The following is a 13,016-nucleotide window of genomic DNA, read 5'->3' as shown; positions in this document are numbered from 1 at the left end:
CCCAAGTTAGGTACCCAAGTCTGTATTTTTGGCAGCCTGCTCCAATAGCACAAAACATGCCTGTGAGTAGATGACTGTACCCCACAGGTGCCGTTTGCAGGATTCTGTTCTCGAGGAAATGACGCTTGGCCAACAAAGGTCCCAGAAACCCAGGAAAGAAAAGGGATCCTCCTTGAATCTCTAACTTCAAGCCACGTGTAAAAAATCCAGCACGTAATACTCGTAGGAGAGAAGGGTACACGAACACATGTCTTCCAGCGACAGGGTGAACAAAAGGCAGCAAACCATCACAGGATGGAGACAATGGCTGGTGGCAACCTCTGCCATTTCAAAGTGAAGCTGTGGGGGCTGGTTGCGACTTAAACTACTCTCTGCTGTAGGGACCCACAGCCAATCCAAGATTCCAGTAGTAAACTGAGGGTAGTGGTGGTAAAATTGCCCAGAAACTTTCTGGAATGGAGGGCTCAACTGAGCAGATGTCAGGGGGCCTGGACTGGACCTATAGAGGCAAAGAACAAAACCACATATGTCCAAACCACTGTACCCAGCCAGTATGGATCGTCAAGGATTAAAAATGGCAAATTGGTTGGAATCGCAGCAAATCTCTTCAGGTAGGTCAGCAGACCTGCTTCCTCCTCATGCAGAACCGGAAACGAAGACATGGGCACAACGTTGCCAGGTGGGATGGAAAGAATAAGTAGAATGCCCCTTCAAAACAAGCTGTCCGTTCAAATAAGCAGAATAACAAGCACAGAATTGCACTGGATAGGTCTCAAACGTAAAACCTACAATAATATCAACCTACATAGAGTACACAGACCTATTTGTTAGAACAAAAAGCTTTTATAATTGCATTTTTCAGACAGTATCTCATTTTCATTTCTTGTATGTATGGGATTTATAAAAGCACAAGTGCAGTGTCCTTAAAAGAACATCCAAACCCTTTTGTATATGGAAAGTGCAAAGCAGGTGGTCACCACATGTGGCGGGCATGAAATTAAAGAGGAACACAATGTCGCCCAAGGCGAAAAATAGGTTAAAATCCCTAAGGCCTAACATGCAGTTGACTCTTCTGGTCCTTGATATAGCTGGGCTATTACCAAACTGGTCCTTGGTGAGTTGGTTTCATCTGGTCCTTGGCTCCTCAAATCTGTCGCCCGTCTGGTCCTTGACATCCCTCTGGTCCTTTGCACCCTTGCATAGCTGCCAGGTAGCCCCATGTTCTCCATGAACCAGTCCGGGCATTTCCCATTGACTGCTACGACTGGTATTTTTGTTTTTCCCATTAGAAATATGGGCCTACAAGTGCCAGCATGAGAAGTCACATATGAGTGATGCAGGCAGCAAGGTCAAGGAGAGACACAACACAAGCTTCATTTAGAAGGAATTCAGAAGCATATTTTACAAAATGCAACAGTTATTAAATGCATGACATTGCAGCACACAATATCCATATTGGCAATCCCAAATCAAAACATATGCACGGGGTGGCGATTATGTCCATCTCCTTCCCCCACCTCCTCACCCCCAACTTCCCCAAAAACCTTCCTGGGCAAAAATGAGACCCGCTGTGAATAGAACCATCCTATGCGCCCCAACCCCCCGCCCACCCCGCAGCTCCATTGAGTTCTTCCAGCCCGTGTGCTGACTGGATCAGCTCGGTTTGGTGAGAACCTGCCATGACAACGTCACACTTCAGAGACATTACTGTTTGTCACACAATCCACTTTCATAAAGATTTTCGGGAAATTATAAATGTTTGACTTTATATTATCTAGGGCTTAAATTTAGCGTCGAAATGAATGTTACAGCAATCGAGCATTAAAATGAGAAATGAGTTGTGTGAAGAAATTATTATAAGGACGGTGTTAACCGAGGTAGGGTACCATTGGGCCTCTCATTAATATTCATGTTACAAATCTTGACATCATTATAGACCTTGTTAGCCATAGGCTATTCCAATGACCACCAAATATTGTTTGAAATGGATGTTATTAACAATTTAATCGAATTAGACCGTAATTCCCTCTTGTTGATTTGCTACGTTTTTGGCTCAACCATACTGGTTGGTAACTTGGACTACCACTCAGCCTTGGAAACCCCCACATGAAGTGAGGGGCATAGTGCAGGGACCGCTACTGGCTATAATCAGTTGCACTTGCAACCAGTATGGGGGCTCCCATGATGGGGTTGCAAAGAGCCCACCTATTCAGGGTGCTCTTTTTGAGCCTAACTTGTGGTCACCTAGACAAATTAAATCCTTAACGGAGACAAGGTGGCCCCGTTACGAGTAGACGCAGCTTTGCACGCTCTGCGCATCCTCTGCTAAAATGAAGCACTTTCACCCGAGCGGAGCGGATGGTCACCTTCTCCTACAGCTCCGGCAACAGTAGGGACCCCCCCCTGGAGGGGCCGGGTGTGTTCCAGTGACACTAGTAGAAGTGTGTGGTCCGACAACCTGGGGAGCTGGCATGATGTATGCAGTACCGGAGGCAGAGTGCTCATCGGACCAGGTGAAGCCTTTGGCCCTGTAGGGAAGAGGGCAGGCCCAGCTGGGCGGCTTCATATGCCTGCTGGCAAGCAGCTGGGATACCATGGCAGGCCTGGCAACCTGGGCCTCCCAGTGATCTTCAGCGGAGGCTAGGGCTGGCAGAGGTCGCACAGGGTCGCCTAAGCAGGAGGAAGGCAGCACTGAGAGCAAGGGAGCATCATCTCCAGGTTGGAGGGGGAGCAGAGGGAGCCAAAAGGACCCTAGAGGCTAAGCTAAAACAAGTGTTGGAGCACACAGGGCCACAAGAGTACGGTCACCCACTACTGCTTGAGACGGTAGGTGAAATAAATGTAAGGGGCCCCTGGTTCCTACTCCAAGGGAAAAGTAGTAGCAACACCCTGCGATGACACAGAATCTGAGGCTGGCAATCTATAGGAACCGTTTGGTTAGAGGAGCAGGAAGCGGCCCTGCAGGTCCTCCAACAGGGCCTCTACGATTTCCAAGGTTCATTCATGGCCTCGTTCCAGACCATTCCAACTTCTAAGAACGGGCTTTGGGGGGGGGGGGGGTCTGGTGGCATGGTCAGCAGCCATGCTGTAAAGATGTGAGCCCAATAAGATGAACCCTACAGCTGAAAACTGCAGAAAACTGTGTGAGCTGCCCCACCTAAAGGAAAGTGCAGGTGCGACGGTGTGGAAGCCACGGGGCACCGAAAAAGTGAGGCTGAGAGAAAGTGGAACATGCAGCCGAAAAATGGCGCCTGCCCCCTAGGCACGGTGCTGGAGCACAGTGAACCGCCCGAGTTACCGGGCACCTCCAGGCAAGAGTGGCGGCGTGCTGCTCGAAGCAGAGGTCGGGAGCAGTGAGAGGAAGTGGTGTGGGAGGCAGGCGCGAGCGCTGCGGACCGTGCGTACCACTGAGTTTTTGGCAGGTGTGGGGCAGCAACGCGGCGGTGTGCCCAGGAGGAGGCTGATAAACTTAACATAGCGGGGAGATCCCCATTGGACACCCCCACCTCCTTTGGTCAGTACAATAAACACTGAAATGATTACACAGACCACTTCTTTAAAGTTTGGAAAAACACACGGTCACAGTTTATTAGGAGCAAGACAACTTGGGACGGTCCCAGCCACATTACAAACAGTCAGATACGGGTGACACTGTCACCTCTTTAGCCACTGGCCAAACTGACAAACTGCTGGTTACTTCCAGCTACACTGGTACACCAGTGAGACACTCGGGGGCACTGACCAGGAGATTGTTGGCCTATCGCCCTAAGGAAGGAAGTCAATGCCCGTCGAGGGATCGGCTCGAGCCCGGCCAATCCTGGGCCGCTGCAGCTGCAGCGTGAAATTCCTCATAGGCTAGGACCGCCCCGATACTCCGCCTGTAACAAAAACAATAGGAATTAGAAACAAATCATACAACACACTAAACTTCTCTTCAATACTCATGCTATATACACTTAAAAAAAAAAAAAAAAAAAAAAACTTGATACGACCGCCTCATCCTGGTCCTATTTTTACTACAGGTCTCTTTTCAGCACCCCAAACTCCTGAACGACCTTCTACATGCTTGTCCATGATGTATACTTCGGCGTGGGTGGGGATTCACACCAGGCGTGTGCTGCTGGAACAAGGACTGATGGCCAGCAGCTCCCGCCCTTATAAGTGCCCCCAGGGCGACCTGGCCGGAAGCCAGGTGTCCCAAAAGGACACCCCCTTCCGCCTCCCTGAAAAAGGGGGGGGGGGAAGAAGAGAGGCATGACCCGCGCCCGGAAGGGGGTGGCCAGAGGGGACAGCCCGCTATGTGGGCTGTCCCTCTAGCGCCCCCTGCGGGGGCCGGTCAGCCTCTGAGCGGGCGAGGAGGCAGCACGCCAAGCAGGACACAGCTGTGAGTGGCCCCGAACCTGGATCACAAAGCAGAGGGAGCCCAGGGGACAAACTGGCACCTGCAGTGCACCCTGCTGAGAGGCACAGATTGCCCCAGGCAGCAGCAGTGATCAAAGCAACAGTGGAGTGTGAAGGGAATCCCGCAGGAGAGGAAATAAAGGGGAAAAATAAAAAGGATTCCAGCAGCGCCGCAGTGTGCGACGGTGAAGGTGGGGGGGGAGGAACAGGGACACAGCCTGCTCCTCTCTGGAAGCCGGGGCAGTGACGAGCTGGTGATGGCAGAAGGCCTGTGGCAGGAGCAGAAGGGCCTGGACTAAATGCAGTAAGCGGGGATCTGGTGTGGAGGAGCCCGGGCAGGAAACCAAGCTGGCCGCATAAGGCATAATTACAGTAGCGCAAGCAGCAGAGGCCACCACCTGGGCAGGAGGGAGTTTGAAGCGGAGATAGCCACACTGACGCCAGGAGGAGTCAGAGGGAGGTGCACTGCAGGGAGCTGCGGCAACATACAAGCTGCCCCGTGAGGTGACGGCAGGGGCCAGGACCTCCCGCTAAACGGAGCAAGTGGCAAAAGAGGCAGAGCGAGTGCCGTGCCTACCCCTCGTTTGGAAGGAAGAGAGACCCTGAGGCGAGGGCCGCTGAGGAGCAACCCAGCAGGGTCGCAGGCATAGGGGTGCGGACCGCAGCAGCAGTGAGTCAGGGCCCTGGATCACAGTGGAGGGCAGAAGGGCTGCACAGGAGTTGGGACAGGGCAACCAGACAGCAAACTGGACAGGAATAAGCGTGCATAGGTGCAGGCAGTAAGGGAAGCCGGCAGGAGGAAACTAAGTAACGTGGGGCCACCACAGGAAGAGGGTGCCTCCCCACCTGAAGGACTGAGTGGGTACTGAGTCTGAGAAGCAGACCGTGACTGGCAGGGTGCTTTGTTGGGACGCCTGAGCTGTACAAGGGGGAAGGTGCCGGCACAAGGACTGGGAGAGGCAGAGCCTTGAAGGAGGTGGCTGGACACTGGGAAAGGATGGCCCCAAGACATTGAGGAAAAGCTACACAGGGCGGGCTGGCGGTGGAGAGCTGGGCAGACCGCCCCGCCCAGAAACGCCAAGAGCTTGCACCCACATGCCAGACAGACCTCAGAAGGGGACGCCTAGGCAGACCAGGATTGATGCCTTTGCGCGCCAAGGCCTGAGTGGCGGCGGTAAGTGACAAGAGTGCAGCAATGGATAAGTGGAGCCCAACACAGAAGAGAGCCAAATATTGAAAGCCAGAGTGGCACTACAAACCACGATGGAGAGGAAAATTGACGAAAGTAATCACGGATGTGGAACTGTTAAGACCGGATGTCCGAACGCTGGTGCAGAAGGTGCAAACAGTGGAGACCCAAGCAGCAGAAAACAGAAGTGAAAGAATTTAGGAAGCAGGTGGCAGTGCTGGAAAGCATAGCAGAGGACGTGGAAGGATGGGCGCGCAGGAATATTAGAATCCTGGGACTGCCAGGAGGGAAGAGATCTATCACGTTTGTGGAAACCCTGCTGCTGCAAGAGATGGGCCTGGGCAACCTGATGCAAGGATTCATGGTAGAGCGGGCCCCAGATTGCTCGGCAGGAGTCCCCCCCCACCTGGGGCACCACCAAGACCAGTAATGTCAAAGATCCTGAATTAGAGACAATCCTTATGCTCTTCAAATGAGGGTGGGGTCATCGAAAGAGGGTCTGCTAAAATGGCGGTCTATCCGGACTACACAGTGAACGTGCAAAAGCAGAGAGCAGCGCTCGACACCACTAAGGAGAGGCTGCAGAGGACAGACTTTAAGTACATGTTGGTTTACCCGGCAAAGTTCATGCATAATGGTACTAGACACTACTTTGAAACCACAGAGGGGGTGCACGTGTGAATGGACACTTAGAGTAGTCCTCCCCCCCCCCCCCGCCGCCCCTGCCGAGATGACATGGCGATGAGAATTGAGAGGAAACTGGGCATAGGCAGCTGGGCCTACGAAAAGACTCAGGGACTATAGTGTTTTGCAAAGGGCGGGAGAGTCTGAGAAGAGAAGGAAGGCCATCACTGCGTTTGTATGAGTTTACTTCTTGGAGTACCTTTAGGGTGTCTGAGACACCCAGCCCCTGAGCACGAGACCAGAAGACGAGGGAGGCAACTGGTGAAGTTGCTGAAGCGGCTGAGCCTGAACAAGAAAGTACTGTTGGGCTGCTGTTAATATGTTGAGGTAAAGGGGGTAGTTGGTAATTTGGTTTACACTCTGGATACAATGCATGCACACCCACTGTGCGGCTTGCGCTGCCGCGCCAACAAAGACATGCTGGCCTGGGACTGGGGGCCCGGGAGCAAGAAGGGCAAGAGGTGTGGCAAGTGGGATGCTAGGGGATCAGGGGGGGCTGTAGACGGGAATGAGTGCTGTTAAATTCATCACCTGGAATGTCAGAAGACTGAATAGCTGTGTGAAGAGGAGCAGGGTGCACACATTTGAAGGGGACGGGAGTGCACATAGCCCTCTTGCAGGAAACGCACTTAACTGCAGTAAGACTAGCGATGATCAGCAACAAATGGGGTGGGGGGGGAGGTTTGGGGGGACAGATGTATGGCACAACATACTCCGCATATGCCAGGGGTGTCCTTATATGGGTGTTCCCCTCAGTACCCTTCAGGCTGCAAGAATGCAGATGTGACCAGGTCAGGATGGTAATCTTGCACAGGTTCCTGGAGCAGCAAGAGCTCTGCACCATAACCATATGCCCCGAACCATGACACCAGTGCGTTATTTAAGGCACTGGGCCCTAGGCTGGCCCCCTACAGAGGTGCCATGTGGGGTGGGGGGTGATTTTAACTGCACCCTGGACCCCACCCTAAACCGGTCTGACAATAGGCACAAGAAGAGCATGTCAAAACTGGGCCTGCACGACCTATGGAGGGAGTTCTATGGGGACAGTTGGGGCTACTCCTATTACTCAAGCCCGCACGGAGTGCCCGCACCGAGTGCACACACGCATAGACTATATGCTAATGGGCAGCGAGTCGCTGGGGGAAATTTATCACAGCCAACTAAAGCTAGGGTCTTGTCAGATCATTTAGCTCATTCATCATTCAGCAGATTGTCAGACACATCAGCTCCGTTAGTGAAGTGGGAGAGGTTTACAAACAAGCCCCCAATTCTGACATGGAGGCTGAGAGCAGAGGCCCTGTTAGATCAGCAATTCCGGGCCCACATGAGCGAGAGAATAGAGGAATTTTTTTGCCCAGAATGTGGACAGTGCAGGGACCTTGTGGGAAACTTGCACGGTGGTGATGAGGGGGGAGGCAATTGGCAGAATGGGAGGCGTCAGGAAGGAGTTGCGCAGCATCAGACGTAGAGGAGCAGATTGAGGCGCTGGGGGGAGCGTCTGGGGAAGAGTGAGACAGAAGCCATTGAGCTCCGGCAGGCATGTGTGGCGCACTGGGAGCGGCTAGGCAAATATGACTATGCCAGATACCTAGAGAGGCTGCACAAGAACGGGTTCAAACCTGGGAGGGCCTTCGCCTGGTTGTGCCGGGCTGAGCACAAGATCAACTGCTTCAGGGATGAGTGGCAAGCCCATAGTGAGATTAACGTGACTTTTGGTAGATTCTATCAGGAGTTTTATAGCACTGACGGAGGGGGACTGCCGTGGAAATGGAGGAGACCTTGCAGGACATAGCGTTACCACGCATCGAACAATAACAGGCGGAGATGCTAGATGCACCACTGACAGAGGAGGAGCTGCTGGCAACCATACACTCGCTACCCACAGGGAAAATGCCGGGGACCGATGACCTCCCGGCAGAATTCTACAAACAGTACGCCGGGGAGCTCACGCTGCATGTTCTGTGGATGCTTGAGGAGGCATTAGAGATGGGCTTGCTACCCACAAGCGTGTGAAAATCAACCATTGTACCAATACTGAAGCTATGCACGTCACCGCTTGACTGCAAATTTTATAGGCCTCTCCATGATGAACCAGGACTGCAACGTACTGGCGGCACTCTTAGCAAACCGACTCTGCAGGGAGAGGGGAACACTGGTACACAAGGTTACGACTGGATACATCCCAGGGAGTCGCACAGCCTGGAACCTGCACAGGTTGCACCATATCCTAGATAAGACCAGGCAGGCGGAGGGAGTGTATGTGGTAGCCTCACTGGACGAAATCAAAACGCTCGCCTCACTGGGCTGGGAGTGGCTGCACGCGGTCCTGTGACGTGTTGTAGTCGGCCCAGCTTTTCAGCGATGGGTAAAGTTGCAATACAAGAGGCCGACGGTGAGGGTGAAAACGGGAAGGTATATCTCTGAGGTGTGGGAGCTGGGGAATGTGACCAAGCATGGGTGCCCGCTGTCACCCATGTTCATTTGTCGCTGGAGCCTTCGGCGGTACTTCTCAGAGCAGACTTCAAGGAGGCGTCTTATCAGTAGGGGGGCAACACGCATATAATTTCGCTGTACGTGGACAACATACTCTTGTATGTGCAGAACCCAGAGGTGTACATACCGTAAGTCCTCGATGGGTTCGCTAGGCTGTCGGGCATTACCATCAGCAAAAAGAAAGTCAAGGCTGTTCCCGCTAGCGGGACTGCTAGGGCTGGGCTTGGAGCACTTACCGAATTCTGTGATGGCGGGAGAGACTTAAGTACCTGGGAGTGGACATTTACCATGACCCAAGGCGGGAATACGAAATGAACATGCTGAGGGCGCTCCATGGGATAGAAGGGTCCATGGCATTCTGGCGGAGGTTACTGTTTATGATGGGCCGAGCAGCAGTGCTGGAAAGGGTGGTGCTGCCGCATGTGTTCTACCACTTCGTCAATGTACCCTAGGACATCCCAGGGCACTTTTTCAAGAAACTAAATTTGCTGGCTAGTGGATTCCTCTGGGGAGGAAGGAAGTGTAAGATAGTGCTGGGGACACTGTGCAGAGTAACTATAACAATGGCGGGTTTATATTGCTGAACCTTGAGGTGTACTACTTAGCAGGCCAACTGCAGTTTATCATAACCGGACTGGCAGGCAAGGCCACGAAACTGCTGTGGGGAGTGGTCGTACCGTACTACCTGAGGGAGGTACTCTGGTTGGGGGTGTGGGGGGCGCCAAGCTGAAGCAGAACTCTGCACTGGTGACCGTGGGAAGGGGAATCTGGCGCAGATTGTGGAAGATGGTGGGGAAACAGGATCTGCATAGACAATATACCCCTTGCGCTGATTGGTGGGAGAAGTCAGTGAGATTAGTAGCTACCGATCACACTGGAGTCGAACAGGGTAATCACCCTGGGAGACCTATACAAGGAAGGAATGTGTGTGGAATTCCAAGAATTGAGACCAATACAACATTACCAGGGTCCAGGTTTTGCTGTACCACAACCTTATTAGGACCGCAGATGTCAGTTGGCCAGGGCTGAAGGGAGAGGAAGGGCATCCCATGTTAGATGCCTTCTGTGATGTGGCGGAAGGAGGGCATGCGATTTCGAGGCTCTACAAGCTGATCTTGGAGGAGTTTGGATGGGTAGAACTTAAGGTGAAGGCCAAGTGGGAAGATGATTTGGGGCAACCTCTCAGACTGGGAATGGACTAGAAGTACTGATATACACAAAAAGGTAATCTCAGTTTTAGGGAGTGCAGGAGCAGAAATGTGTTTTGGTCGTGCCCAGTGATTAGGGCTTTTTGGCATAACATAGCACACAGGGTCTGGAGGTGGGTTGGGGGGGGTGGGGTAGAAATGCAGGAGTGGCTGCCGGAGGCATGCCTATTGTGACTAAACGCAGCAGCGCAGAGAGGTGCATTTGACAAGGATGAAAGACCTGGTCTACGTCTTGGCCAAACAAAGGATGCCTTAGCATGTAAGTTGGCGGATCGTCCCTGCATAGAGGCATGGTGGGGCAAATTATAGAAATGGGTGGAGGCGTACAGGAGATGTTCACTACACAGGACCCAGAGCCCCCTTGAGCTCATTAGGATAATGAGGGGGGAGCGACTCACAAGCTGGACTGGAGGGAATATTGATGGAGGCAGGCAGAGGGGCAGAGGCGGGCAGGAAGGAAGCATGTAAAGTTGGGGCGGTTTAGCAGGAATGGAGGGACAACCAGTCGTGCTGTAAGGTGCACCAGGTGCAGCACGGCCCAGAGTGGGGACATGGGTGGAGGGAAGCGATTGGGGGGGGGGAGCTGTAGTTACATGACGGCGCATTGATTGGACAATGCAAAGGACACAGGACAATATGTACTGCTCGCACTGGATGAACATTCCAGGGAGGGGGTTCCTGGAAATGGGGATGATCATATGGGTCTTCGGATTTGGCACCCTGATAATCACTTAAGTGACCCTTTTGTTAAGCTGTTGTTGGTATGTAACATTAAAAATGTTATTAAACATTTAAAAAACTGGATAGAGCAATGCAGTGGCAGAACTAGAGAGTAACATCGCACACCTGGGTGAAATAATGGACACTGGAGCGTGGTCTGCAAGAGTCGAGCAAAGAGGTCAAGGTGAACAATGAGCTCCTTGAACACCGTAGCCGAATCTACCACAATCTGGAATTGCAAATGCAGACCCTAGTTGCAGTGATCCTTGAGACCACTTAACGGGAATAAATTGGAATCGACAGAGTGCACAGAACGGCATGGAAGGGAGGTGGAGCAGGCTCTCGTCCCAGGGACGTGTTGGTGTCACTATAGTCATACCCACAAGAGCAGCTGCAAGAGCAAAGTAACCACTGAACCTCAACAGCACCCATATCCAACTGTTTCAAGACCTTGCCCTGAGCACATTGCAAAAAAGGAGGGAAATGGGCCCAGTGGTAAGGAAGCTGGACAGAAAGTACATTCGATACAAGTGGACCTTTCCGTTTGGCCTTCTTTTCAAATGGGATGGTGAGCAATGCCAAATAACAAATGTGCACGAAGAGTGCTAGCTGCTACAGATTGATTCAAAGGACGACCCACTGGGGCAGGTCGTCCTCCGACTAAAACTGTCGGGAGTATCGGAGGGGCGGCAGGGGGGGATCTCGATATTGTATCAAGGGCTGATGTCGGCGCTCCGTAATGACACATTGAAGGCTAGACTGACAAATAAGATGATGGGCTTGGCCTGTGTACTAGCCAAAAGGCGAATCACCATGGCCTGGAAGTGCAGTTGGTGGCCCACACATGGAGAATTGGAGTGACCTGAAATGGTGATCAGTGGCAGAAACCACAGTATTGTACACGGCCCTACAAGGAAGGAGGTGGACAGCAGTGGAGATGCGGGGGACTGGAACCCATTGGTACAATTGATCTTCCTCTCACAGGATGACAAACCCTCTGAGGCAGCTACATGGTGAAAGGAGTAGAGGGGATAGTAGGGGGGAGGGGCTGACGAACAGGAGAGGATAACGAGAACATAGTCCAAGAGATGAAGCCTATTGCACATACATGTTAGATGGAACAGCACCAATACAAGAGGTTTGTTCTAGTTATAACTGTTATTGTATTCTATCCACTGTACGAAGACATCATGTTGAGATGACTGCTAGACCGCATGGTAGTACAATTGTGGAAATGTAAATAAAGAGATTTGGGGGGGGGGGGAGAGTCTGAAGACTTTGTTGTGGGAGAGAGAACGGTGATGGGGGGATTTAAACCTAGCATGGCCCCAGGAATTATACAGAAGTGCAGTGAGGGTTCAAGGCGGGGGCGTGGTGTCCCGGTCACTGAAAGAAATTTGAGGACCTATTACTTAAAGATGCATAGCGGGAATTAAAGGGGCAGGAACACATTTTTAACTGTTTCTCTGTCCATGATTGTGGTTTTGGACAGTAGACTACATATGGATCTCAACGTCCTTATTGGGCAAGGTAGAGAATGTCAGTTTGGTCCCTAGCTCTGGCCAATCATGCAGCGGTTGTCGTGGATCATTTCTTCCTGAGAATTAGTCTGTGGCAATGGACAGTGCCTGCATAGCTCATTGGGGACCCTGTCCTTGGGGAGGAGCTCGAAATTAAAATTGACACCTTCTTTGCAGAAAATGACAGTGCATCCCTAACTGAAGAAGTAAGATGGGATGTTTTCAAGGCAACAATAGGGGGAGCTGATCGTGCTCCAAGGGGGAAACAACTGAGCCTTGGAACTCCAATTAGAAAAAGGTTTAGGAGAGTTGACTTGGGATGCAAGGGTCACCGTTGTGGGAGGCCTATACAGCCTACAGGGTATCTATAGGTTAGGTACATTTGTTCCATAGTAGGAGAGCAGAGAAGGCATTACTTAACAAACTGATTAAATGCTGGCTAGGCTGTTGAGGGAACTCGCAGGGAATCCATGTAACGGACAGAAAAGGTACTGGTGCTTTTCACACAATTTTATGGGTCCTTGTATTCATTGAGTGACCCACTGGAAGCATTACAACGGGAATATCTGGACAACTTGATGCTCCCAAGGGTTGATTCTAATGCCTCAGTGGAGCTGGATTCAAAGATTACAGTCCAGGAGGTTCAGAGTTATCAGGTCACTCAATGGCAATAAATCCCTGGGACAGACGGTTTCTCAGCTGGATTATATAGGATCTTCAGCCAAGTATTTGCCACATATCTTGTAAGTCTTTTCAATCACTTCTGGGAGGTAGGGCAAATCTCGCAGGAGTCCAACATAA

At 51.8% G+C, this 13,016-nt stretch overlaps 1 protein-coding gene across 2 annotated transcripts in view; it reads left to right on the top strand.

The window, feature by feature from the left end:
- Positions 1-13,016, top strand: part of LOC138453357 (glutathione S-transferase A4-like) — a 386,216-nt gene that overhangs the window by 261,473 nt on the left and 111,727 nt on the right. The window lies entirely within an intron of this gene.

The sequence above is a fragment of the Ambystoma mexicanum genome, chromosome 4p, assembly GCF_040938575.1.
Source record: "Ambystoma mexicanum isolate Mex_15411 chromosome 4p, UKY_AmexF1_1, whole genome shotgun sequence".
NCBI classification, from domain to species: Eukaryota; Metazoa; Chordata; class Amphibia; order Caudata; family Ambystomatidae; genus Ambystoma; species Ambystoma mexicanum.
Note: the sequence above shows the minus strand (reverse complement) of the source record. Positions and strands in the feature narration are given on the sequence as shown.